This window comes from Vulpes vulpes, chromosome 15 (genome assembly GCF_048418805.1).
Source record: "Vulpes vulpes isolate BD-2025 chromosome 15, VulVul3, whole genome shotgun sequence".
NCBI classification, from domain to species: domain Eukaryota; kingdom Metazoa; phylum Chordata; class Mammalia; order Carnivora; family Canidae; genus Vulpes; species Vulpes vulpes.
Window position 1 is genome coordinate 55,477,999 of NC_132794.1, and position 10,939 is coordinate 55,488,937.

At 33.8% G+C, this 10,939-nt stretch overlaps 1 long non-coding RNA gene across 1 annotated transcript; it reads left to right on the top strand.

Moving 5' to 3' along the window:
* Positions 1 to 3,464: 3,464 nt before the first annotated feature.
* Positions 3,465 to 10,547, top strand: LOC140595628 (uncharacterized). Its single transcript, XR_011997381.1, has 3 exons — positions 3,465 to 3,548; positions 7,140 to 7,209; positions 10,466 to 10,547. It is a non-coding gene; the product is annotated as an uncharacterized lncRNA (long non-coding RNA).
* The last annotated feature ends 392 nt before the right edge of the window (positions 10,548 to 10,939 follow it).

The window sequence follows — 10,939 nt, forward strand, 5'->3', positions numbered from 1 at the left end:
TGAGCCAAAATCAAGAATCTGATGCTTAACTGGCTAAGCCACCCAAGTGCCCCATCAATTAACTTTTTATAACTACTGACAGTAATGTACAAGAAGAGAGAAATGAGCTAAAGAAGGAACTGTTTAATTTTAAAGAAGAATTTAAAGGAAACATTTCCAACCCAGCACTTGGCATTTCTTATGGAAAAGGAAGCATGCATAACTGAATAGTACAGCAGACTGAAGAAAGGATCCAAGAGGCAAAGTGAGTGATGGATTAGGAAATCCCTATCAGAGGGATGAACTGAACCACAATCAAGGACTATACTTGCCCTTGGTGGTGCTCTATTTTAGCTCTTGTTTCCCTGCCCCCTGCCTTTTGACTAGGAATGTCTGTGTGGTTTTTCTATCCTAGAAAACCTGGAGTGAGAGGCCACTTCCAAGCAGCTACATCTGAGGAACAATACCTTGAGGATTTTTATCTTGATTTAGACAATTAGCTAATGAATTTAAACCTATGTCATAATGGAATGATATTTTAGGGTACAAAGTGAGTATATTTTTGCATATGGGTTGGGCAAGTTTGTGGCCAAAGGGTGGACTATGATAGAGTCTTTAAAGATGGTCCCCAAACAATTTCTTGCTTCCTTTACAAGCATACCATTCCTCCCTACAAGGGGTGAAGTCCATTTTTCTTCCTCTTCAATCTGGGCTGGCCTGGTAACTTACTTTGACCAATAAAGTGTGGTGAAAGTGAGGCCTGAGAGTTTCTACTTTCATGTTCTTGGTTTCCTAAGTCATCATGTTAGAATTCTAGGCTATCCTGTTGGAGAGAAGGACCATTTGGAGAGTCCCTAGAGAAACCACAGGGTAATAAAGGCCACATAGGGAAGAACTGAGATACTCCAGTGAATAGCATCAAGGCCCCAGGCACATGGGAGAAGTCTCCTTGAACCTTCTAACTCAGCTTAACCACCATCTGAATGCAGCCACATGAATGATTCCAGCTGGCTGTCACCATTTTAGAGCAGAAGAACCACCAGTCAATCCACAGAAACAAGAAATTTAAAAATAATTGTTTCAGCCATTAAGTTTTGGGATGGTCCATTTGCATAGCAATAGATAATGGATACAGCAATCTTTTTGTTTGTAGAGGAAGGGTTTAAGAAAAAGAGACTTAAGAAGAAAAGAGCCATAGAGAGCTGGAGCCAAGAGATCGCTTTTTCATTTTGAACTGCCTCTGTCTCCGTTAGCTGGACAGTAGTATCTTCATCAATATAATTTTCTTAAAAACTTTATGAGCCTTCTATAGCAAATTAGTCTACATCATTAGACAAAAGTCACTTCTATAAATCTCTTCTAGACAGGTTCCTTCTACCATGGGTTGAGACTCAGGGTGCTGTGGAAAATGCTCATAGTGTTCTGAGCCCACAGTCCCTATGAGGCATTGCTTGACATCATTCAAAAATCTTAAAGGGTCTTATAGCCTCTGATTAATCACAACCTTGAGACTATGTTTTATTTTTTATTTTTGGCACCTTGGGCTTTTTATCTTTGCCTTGAGACTACTTTTAACATTGAAAATATTTTTCTAGCTGGTCAAGTTGAGAATGAAAGTAGTAGAGAATACTTTAGAGACAGTTTTGTATGCTCTGTGAGTTTATAGGAGGATATGATGTCTACATTTTTTACTTTCCTCTCTAGACTCATCATAAAGAACTTTGAAAGTGGTACTTTTAAAAACAAATACAAGTTAAACTTAGAGGTAATATATATTTTGTTATTGAGTGCATTATAAACATTCATGATAGTGAAATATGGTATAATCATAGCATCCACAAACATTTAATGAACAACTTAATTTCTGAAGCAGAAAGGAACATGAATGAAATTCTGGTTAAATTTATATGGAAGCAAATTATTTATTAGCATAGAAATACTTTATGTTTGATTATCCATATGAAAGTGTTGATTGCATCTGGTTCTCTGCTGGGAATTGAAAAAACAATTCAAATACTTACAAAACAATATTTATCTTATTTATTCCTGAACATTAGTAACAATGTTTACAACCTTATTATCAAGGGCAATGATTCCTTTTAAAATATATATATCCTTGGCAATGCTGCAGATGGAATCTAAATTACTGAATCAATTTTCCAATTTGATGACTCCTTTTACTTTTTTAACTGATTATACATTTTGGAATTTTATAACTACCCTGAATCTGAGAAATAAATAGTTATGTTCAGAGTTTTTTAAGTCTAATAGATTGTAAATATAATGGAATAAAAACAATTCTAGATTTCTTTTGTTCTTGAAGAAGTTTACCTAATTTTCTTTTTATCACTTATTTTAGGCATTTTTTTCCACAGTGATAAACTATTAAACGTTCGTTATTATAACCTATTTTTCTCTTCTAATTTCCCAAGTAAATATTTCACAAACACTTTAGGAAACCCTAGAGAAACTTTTAATACTTTTAATACATAATGAGTTCTGATTTTAAAGCACTTTGTCTAGAAGGAAGGAAAGCAAAAGGAAAAAAAATACAGACTGAACCAAGTGGACTAATCTTTTATAATCTTAAGGGGAAAAAAAAATCCTTTTTTTCTTTCCAAGACATATTTCCCTGAAAACATGTTTTTTGTATTTAAAAAATAGAAGCCTTTGTTACTTTTGGAAAATACTTTTGTAAAGTTAAAAACTTTTTCCAAGTCTAAGTCTGGACACCTCAATTTATTTTAACAATAGGAGTTAAGAAGCTACTCCAAAAGTAAATTGATTTTACTTCTCAGATGTAATCAATGTACAGAGATATTTAAAGCTGGAACATGGTATCTCCAGAAATCCAAGCTATCCTGCTGGAATTGTGGCAGATCCTTTGAGGCACTATGTGAAAAGAAAGGCCACCTAGGGAATAACTGAAGTACCCCAGTCAATAGCACCAAAGCCCCAGATAAGTAGAGAGACCATCTTGAACTCTCTAGCTCAAATTAACTACCAGTTGAATGCAGCTACAACAACAAACCCAGTTAACATCCCTTGAAGCAGCTATAGAAAATATTTAAACTGGGTACCACATAACCTCAGGTAGTTGGCTGTTGGCTATCAGGCAATCAGGTAGTTGGCTGAATATTTTTCATTGTCTAGTCACTGATTCTGTTGTGATATGAAAGTAGCCATACTTGACACTTTTGCCGTATATGAGAAAACTGGAGGGGCGCCTGGGTAGCTCTGTTGGTTGAGCATCTAACTCTTGATCTCAGCTCAGTTCTTGATCTCAGGGTCTCCATGCTGAGTGAGGAGCCTACATAAAAAAAGGAAGAAAGGAAGAAAAGAAAAAAAAGAAAGAAAGAAAGAAAGAAAGAAAGAAAGAAAGAAAGAAAGAAAGAAAGAAAGAAAGAAGAAAGAAAAAGAAAGGGAAAGAAAGAAAGAAAGAAAGAAAGAAAGAAAGAAAGAAAGAGAAAGAAAGAAGAAAATGAAAAGCTGAAAGTTTGCCATCATTGCTTTTCTCCCCCAAGATTGTCATCATTAGGCCTTTAAATATAATGTGCGCATTAAAAATAGTGAGTAGCATATTGCTCATTGAAGTTGGCTTGCACATTGCTGAAAATCACCTTATTATATCCATCTATTAGTAATAATAAGAAATACTTGGTATTTCAAATTTCAGTTTCCTAGAAAGCAAGGCATATCATTATATATTATTCTATACAAAAGATTTTGATAAGGGTTGGTGAACAATTTATTGTAATTAAATGATAACCAATCAGAGTCTTTTAGGGTCAGTGAAACTTTTTTTATTAAGCTTTTAATTTTAATTCCAGTATAGTTATCATATAGTATTATATTAATTTCAGGTGTACAATATGGTGATTCCACAGTTCTATACATTACTCTGTGCTCTTCACGATAATTAGAGGCAGTGAATTTGAATAAAGAGGTGCTGCTTTTTCAATCTACCTGTATTAAGACCTTCTTTTCAAGTGCAATGGATTAAATGTTTCTGTCCCCTTCCCCAAATTCATGTGTTGAAATACTAGTCCTCAGTGTCATGGTATTAGGAAGTGGGGCCTCTGGGAGGTAATTAGGTCATGAAAGTGAAATCCTCATGGATCAAACTAGTACTTTTATAAGAAAAGAAACCAGAGAGATCATCTCTCCTTATATTGGTTAGGACAGCACCACATACTCACCCCAAACTAATTATTGACAAGGGCAGCTCAACCAGTATTTGCCTTTAAACTAGATTGATTTCCTTGAGGTAGTACATATCTGAATAAAGTCACATTTTATTTAAACAAAGAGGGAAGGAGGAAGGGGATGATTATTGGGTTAATATTTTTCAAACTGCAGGTTGCAACCCATTAGAGGATCATGAAATCAATTTAGTGAAGTATAATCAACATTTTACAAAATTAAATAAAATGAAATAAAATAAATGGTAACCTCATTATATTTAATAGGTGTTAACATGGTTTGTGAAACTTATATTTCAGTTATGTGAGTGTATACTCAGTCATGATCTAAGATGAATTTCTTAGTGTAGGTCAAAGTAATAAAAGAGTTTGAAGCCACTTGAGTAGACAACCAGCTGTGTCTGCTATAGACATTCGTCACTGGTTTCTGAAAATTAGTTAAAGGAATATCTGATCTGATTCTTCCCTAAAACATGAGGCTTACCAGGCAAAAGGAATCCAAGAACAAAAATTATGTACAATACATGGACTATCTAAAATACATGGGCTTATATAATTATTTAAAAACAAACTACATAATAACAATAAAAACTGCCATCTAATGAGAAATTATGCACCAGGATTTTATATGCAATCTCTTAATTTTCTCAGCATCCTAAGATTATTAATCAGTCTCATTTTAAGATGACATAAAGCAACCAAACAAAGCTCATAGGTTTACTAACCTAATTTGGTGAAAGTCACATAGTAAATAAGTAAGAGAACTTGGGTTTAAACTTAGGTCTTTCTAATTTAAAAAACTCAAGTTCATTGACCACATTAATCTACCTCTCCAATGTTCAAATGCTTTCAAACAATATATTGGCAAATTGAATTTAAATAAAATAAACAAAAACAAAAAACAAATGCCTCCGAATAATTTACCACCATAACAGCAGTTTTATTCTGTGGAACAATGACAGTGTAAACTTAAAGCCATTCTAAAATTATGCAAACAGAAGCAACCACATAAAATATTTCATGTTTTTTTTTTATTATTTATTTATGATAGTCATACAGAGAGGGAGATAGAAAGGCAGAGACAAGGCAGAGACATAGGCAGAGGGAGAAGCAGGCCCCATGCAATGGGAGCCCGACGTGGGATTCGATCCCGGGTCTCCAGGATCGCGCCCTGGGCCAAAGGCAGGCGCCAAACCACTGCGCCACCCAGGGATCCCCTATTTCATGTTTTTTAAAAAAGATTTTATTTATTTATTCATGAGAGACACACAGAGAGAAACCAGGCAGAGGGAGAAGCAGGCTCCCTGCGGGGAGCCAGATGTGGGACTTGATCCCAGGACACCAGGATCACACCTAGAGCCAAAGGCAGATGCTCAACCCTGAACCACTGAGATGTCCCAATATTTCATGTTTATTTTTAATTTTTTAATATTTCATGTTTAATAAAGAAAGGAATCAAACCTCATAAATTTCTAACTAATTAAGGTTTTTCTATAGGTGATTTCAAAGTGGAGTCTTTGGCTATTTCCCTTATTTCTAGTTGAAATTTTCCAATCAGTGAAAGAAATGGCATACTATGTTTTATTCAAATTTAGGCATATGGTGCAAACATTCTTCTATTGTAGGCTATTGGCTGAATAGTTGTGTTAATATAATAAGAAATTTTGTTCCAACAATAATTTTTACACATAAATGTTAGGAGATGAGCTGCTTATATATTTAGACTTTTTTAAAGCTCTTATTTCATTTTTTTTTCTTTTATAGACTTAGACCCCATTTATCTGCTTGAAAAGATGGATACAAATAGTTTTATTACTGAGTACTTTAAAATGAGCAATGTTGGGGCACCTGGGTGGCTCAGTTGGTTAAGCATCTGACTCTTGATTTTGACTCAGGTCATTATCTCAAGGTTGTGAGATTGAGCCCTGCACTGGGCTCTGATCGGCATGGAGCCTGCGTAAGCATCTCTCTCTCTCCCTCTCCCTTTGCCCCTCCCCACTTTCTCTCTAAAAAATAAATACACAAAAATAAAATAAAATAAAATGAGCAAGGTGTCTCTCTTGGTGCTCAAAAACAGACCTTAAGACTGCCAAATCTCCCCTGCTTCACCTGCTAAAACGAAGTATGTACTACAAGTATTCAAAAGAACTGCAACACTATGGATATAATAGTGTAAAAAAGTAAAATTAATAATAAGTAATAAATATGTGTTCACTTTATTAAAGATGTAGTGCTGACTAGAACTGGTTTCACATTCTAAAATGAGATTTGGAATGGATGTATACTGCTAACATTTAGGGACCTGATCTCCTGTTATCAGCAATGTTAATCTTGAGAATTCTTGCTCCTCATTTGTGTCAAAAGATTAATAAATTCAGTGTAATTAAGATTACTAAGAGTATGCAAATAGAATTTTTAATTCTTCTGATATATGGTAATCAACTCAAATGTAGAGAGTATATTGCTTAAAACAGAGTTACAAGAAACTAATATTCTCATAGAAGCTTACCTACCAAGAAGAATCAATGCCCATTTAAATACCACAGCTAAAGGGAATTCTAGCATTCTTGGAGTGGATTATTAAACACGCTTTAAGCCAGTCTGGCTAGTTTTAGCTATCTAGCTTATTCTCAGCTGCTACTATCCATGAATAATTGTTATACTTTTGAGGATATCAGACCATGTTAACACTACCGAGAAGAACATATTTTGAAATGTGAACTTGTTAAAAGCCAAAAGTAGAATGCATTTGAAATACAAATTGCACATTTATTCAACAAACATCTATTGAGCATCCTCTATTTGGCAGATACATCCATACACTTGTGACTGGTTTTTAAAATTTTATTTCCAAGTTTCATTATTAGTATTTAGAAATGTGACTTATTTTGTATATTGGCCTCATATGCTATGAATTTGCTAAACTCACTAAGTGAGTTTTGTTTTGTTTTGTTTTAGGTTCCTTAGGATTTTCTACATAGACAACCACATCATCTGTGAATAGATAGATTTTGTTTCTTCCTTTCCAGTATGTATGCTTTTTTTTTTTCTTGCCCACTTGAGTAGGCTAGGAGTTCCAGTATAATGTTGGATAGAAGCATGAGAGCAGACATCCTTTCCTTGTTCCTAATATTAGGGGGAAAGAATTTAAACCTTTACCATTAAGTATGATATTAGCCTTAAGTCATATGTGCATATGCATGTGCATGTTTATACGTGTTACCCATTATGAGATTAGGGAAGTTCCCTTCTATTTGTAGTTTGTTGAGTTTATATGTAAGTAATGAATGGAATTTGAACTTTATCAAATGTTTTTTGTTTTTTGCATCTGTGAGATTTTTCTTCTTTATTGAAATGGCAAAATACAGTTTTCTAATTTTATTTTCTAATGTTGGACTAGCCTTACATTCCAGGATAGACTCCACTCAGTTGTATTATATTATTCTATTTTTGTATTGTTAGATTTGATATATATTTTGATCAAATATAACTGGTATATTGACTATATCTGAGATATTGCTAATATCTTGTTGAAGATTTTTGCATCTCTGTTTGTGGGGTATGTAGCTCCATTGTTTTTTCATTATGCCTCTCTCGTTTTGGTAACAAAGTAAAACCAGCCTCCTAAAATGAATTATGAAGTGTTCCCTCCTCTTGGGTAGGTTTGTATCCCTCTTTCTTAAATATTTGGTAGAAATGACCAATGGAACTATCTGGGCCTAGAATTTTCCATTTTGGGAAAGTTTATAATTAAAATTCAATTCCTTTATAGATATAGGAAAATTTAACTTTTTTTCTTTTTGTGTGAAATTTCGCAGTTCATCTCCTTAAAGAATTAGTCTGATTCATCTAACTTGTAGAATTTGTGGGCATTGAGTTGTTTGTAGGATTCTCTTATTATCCTTTTAATGTCTACAAGGTCGATAGTCTTCTATTTTTCTTGATTGATCTAGGTAGAGGTTTATCAATTTTATTGACCTTTTCAAAGAATAGACTTTTTGTTACCTTGATTTCCTCCACTTTTTAATTAATCAATTTTGCTGATTTATGCTTATATTTATCGTATTTATCATTTACTTTTTTGCTTGCTTTGAGTTTATATTTGCTTTTTTCTAGTATTTTAATATTAAAACTTAGATTACTGATTTGAGATCCTTTTTATTTTCAAACATAAGCATTTAATGCTATAAATTTTCTTCTAAGCACTACTGTAGTTACACCCTATAAATTTTGATATGTGTGTCTTCATTTTCAATCAGTTAAAAATAATTTTCAATTCCCTTTGAGTCTTCCTCTTTGACCCATAGATTTTTAGAAGTATGCCATTTAATTTTCAAACAATTGGGATTTTCCAGAAAGCTATTTATTTCTGATTTAATTCCTTTTGATCAGAGAACACATTATTTTGTTCAATTATTCTAAGTTTGTTATGATTTGCATTATGGCCCAGGATATGATCTATCATCATTAATTTCCAGGAATACTTGAAAAAAGCGTAGGTTTTGATGTTAGATTTTCTTTCCAGTGTCAAGCAGGTTGATGGTATTGTTCAAGTGGTCCGTGATCACTGGGAGAGATAGATTGTAGTTGGCTTACTTCATCTTGACCAACAGTGGAAATTTAAGTTGGATTTTGACCCCAAATTTTTTTAAGTTAATATTTTCATTATGCCATAATGAAATATTTAAAACTTTTTCTAAAAGCCCCCACAATCCCTTATGTATTGTGTAACATAATTCTCAATTTTAAACTTATCTGTATACTGCAAGTAAGTTTTATTTTTGCTTAAAAGAGAAAAGTCAAAATTTACTTAGGATATGTACAAGTTTTTCTTGTTTTTATTTTTGTTTCAAGTAAAACAAATGTTTAAAATTAAAACATTTTATTTCATTGACAGCTCATTACGAATAGGCTTTACATATATTTCCTAGTATATTCAAATTTTAAAGGCATGCCCTTCTGACTCTCTTATTTTCATTTTTTTAAGTTTTTATTCAAATTCCAGTTAAACAATCAGCGCAATATTTGTTTCAGGTGTACAATATAGTGATTCATCACTTCCATATCATACCTAGTCCTCATCACAAGTGCACTCCTTAATCCCCATCACCTATTTCACCCATCCCTCCCACTCTTCCCCTTTGGTAACCCTGCTTGTTCTCTGTAGTTAAAAGTCTGTTTTGGGGATTGCTTCTCTCTCTCTTTTTTCCCTTTGCTTGTTTGTTTTGTTTCTTCAATTACATATATGAGTGAAATGATGTGATATTTGTCTTTCTCCAACTGACTTATTTTGCTTAGCATAATACTCTGTAGCTGCAATCATGTTTTTGCAAATGGCAAGATCTCACTCTTTTTCATGGCTGAATAATATTCCTTATATAAACATACATACATACCCCACATCTTCTTTATCCGTTCATCAGTCAATGGACTCCTGGGCTGTTTCCATAATTTGGTTATTTTAAATAATGCATTCATTTCCTTTTGGAAGGGTTACTTCCCCTCAGCTATAGAGGAAAAACTGAGTCATAGTAAAGGAAAGAAATCTATTAAACTATTGCATCAGGTACTGAATTTGAGCTTTTATTCTCTTCTGGCTGACAACTCTTCCATGCTTGTTTCCATTCATTATAAGTTAGAGAGGCAAGTTAGAGCAGTGTTTCTCAGTCTTTAAAAAGAAAAAGAAAAGAAAAGAACACAAAGATTTGTTCCCTTTTCACAAATATAAATATTCTGTACTCTTCTTATATTACATTTAAATTTTCTAAATTAATGAACATTTTGAAAGAAAAATTTCAGGAATTTAGGGTATTTCCCCCCAAATTCCTCATGTTTCCCTCTCCTAAGATTCAAATACATTCCCTACGTGTGAGACACCATATGTTGGAAGTGCAAGTCATTTCTCCCCACCAAAGTCATTGGTATCTGTCCATTTGGGGATCCTTTGTCAGTCTTCTTGTTCTTTAAAGTCTTTTTCACCCTAAATGGTCAGACTAAGGTTCATCTGTATGTCCAGAAATAGAGCAGTTTCCACTACTATAGATAGTCTCCTCATTTTCCCCCTGTAAAACCATGCCTTCCAGAAAAGGAGGACACAAAGAAGCCAGCTAGTTCACACAAAAGTGTGCAAAGAAGTCACTTCTTTGTTTTCAAAGAAAACAGCCCATGAAAACACTAGTAACAGGTTAGAGATGGTTGGCCAAAGGCTGAAGTCCAGCAAACTCTTGGGGGCAGGTAAGCATTACCAGCAGGTCACTAGTAATGAGAAACTTTCTTCTTTGCAGTTTGTTATATAAGTGAAACCATATTGGCTCTGCTACCAAGTCTGCCATCATTTAAACAGAGCCAACAGAGAGACTACCAGACAAATCTTTTAACAGGTATCTTCTCCAATATACTTGAAATAATGGGAAAAGTAACATGACATGTTATTTAAATGGGTCATATTAATCCCTTTCTTTTTTCTTCAAGTTGCTTTTGGATCTTGGGTATATTCTGTGGGATGATACGGGATATTTCACAATTTTCCTAGAATCCCTATAATATTACATAAAATGTGAGTAAGGTCTATAGACGTAAGGAGAAAGAATGGCAACGCTAGAAATAGAAGCGAGGGGGTGAATAAGGAAACAGGCCAGGGTAAGAATGAGAGTGTGTGTGATATTAAAGGCCTGGCATATTTTAAGCCTGGGATTAACATTATTTATTAATTGATCTTCTTGCTTCTATTTTCATCCTCCTCTGATGGAGCCCCTTCT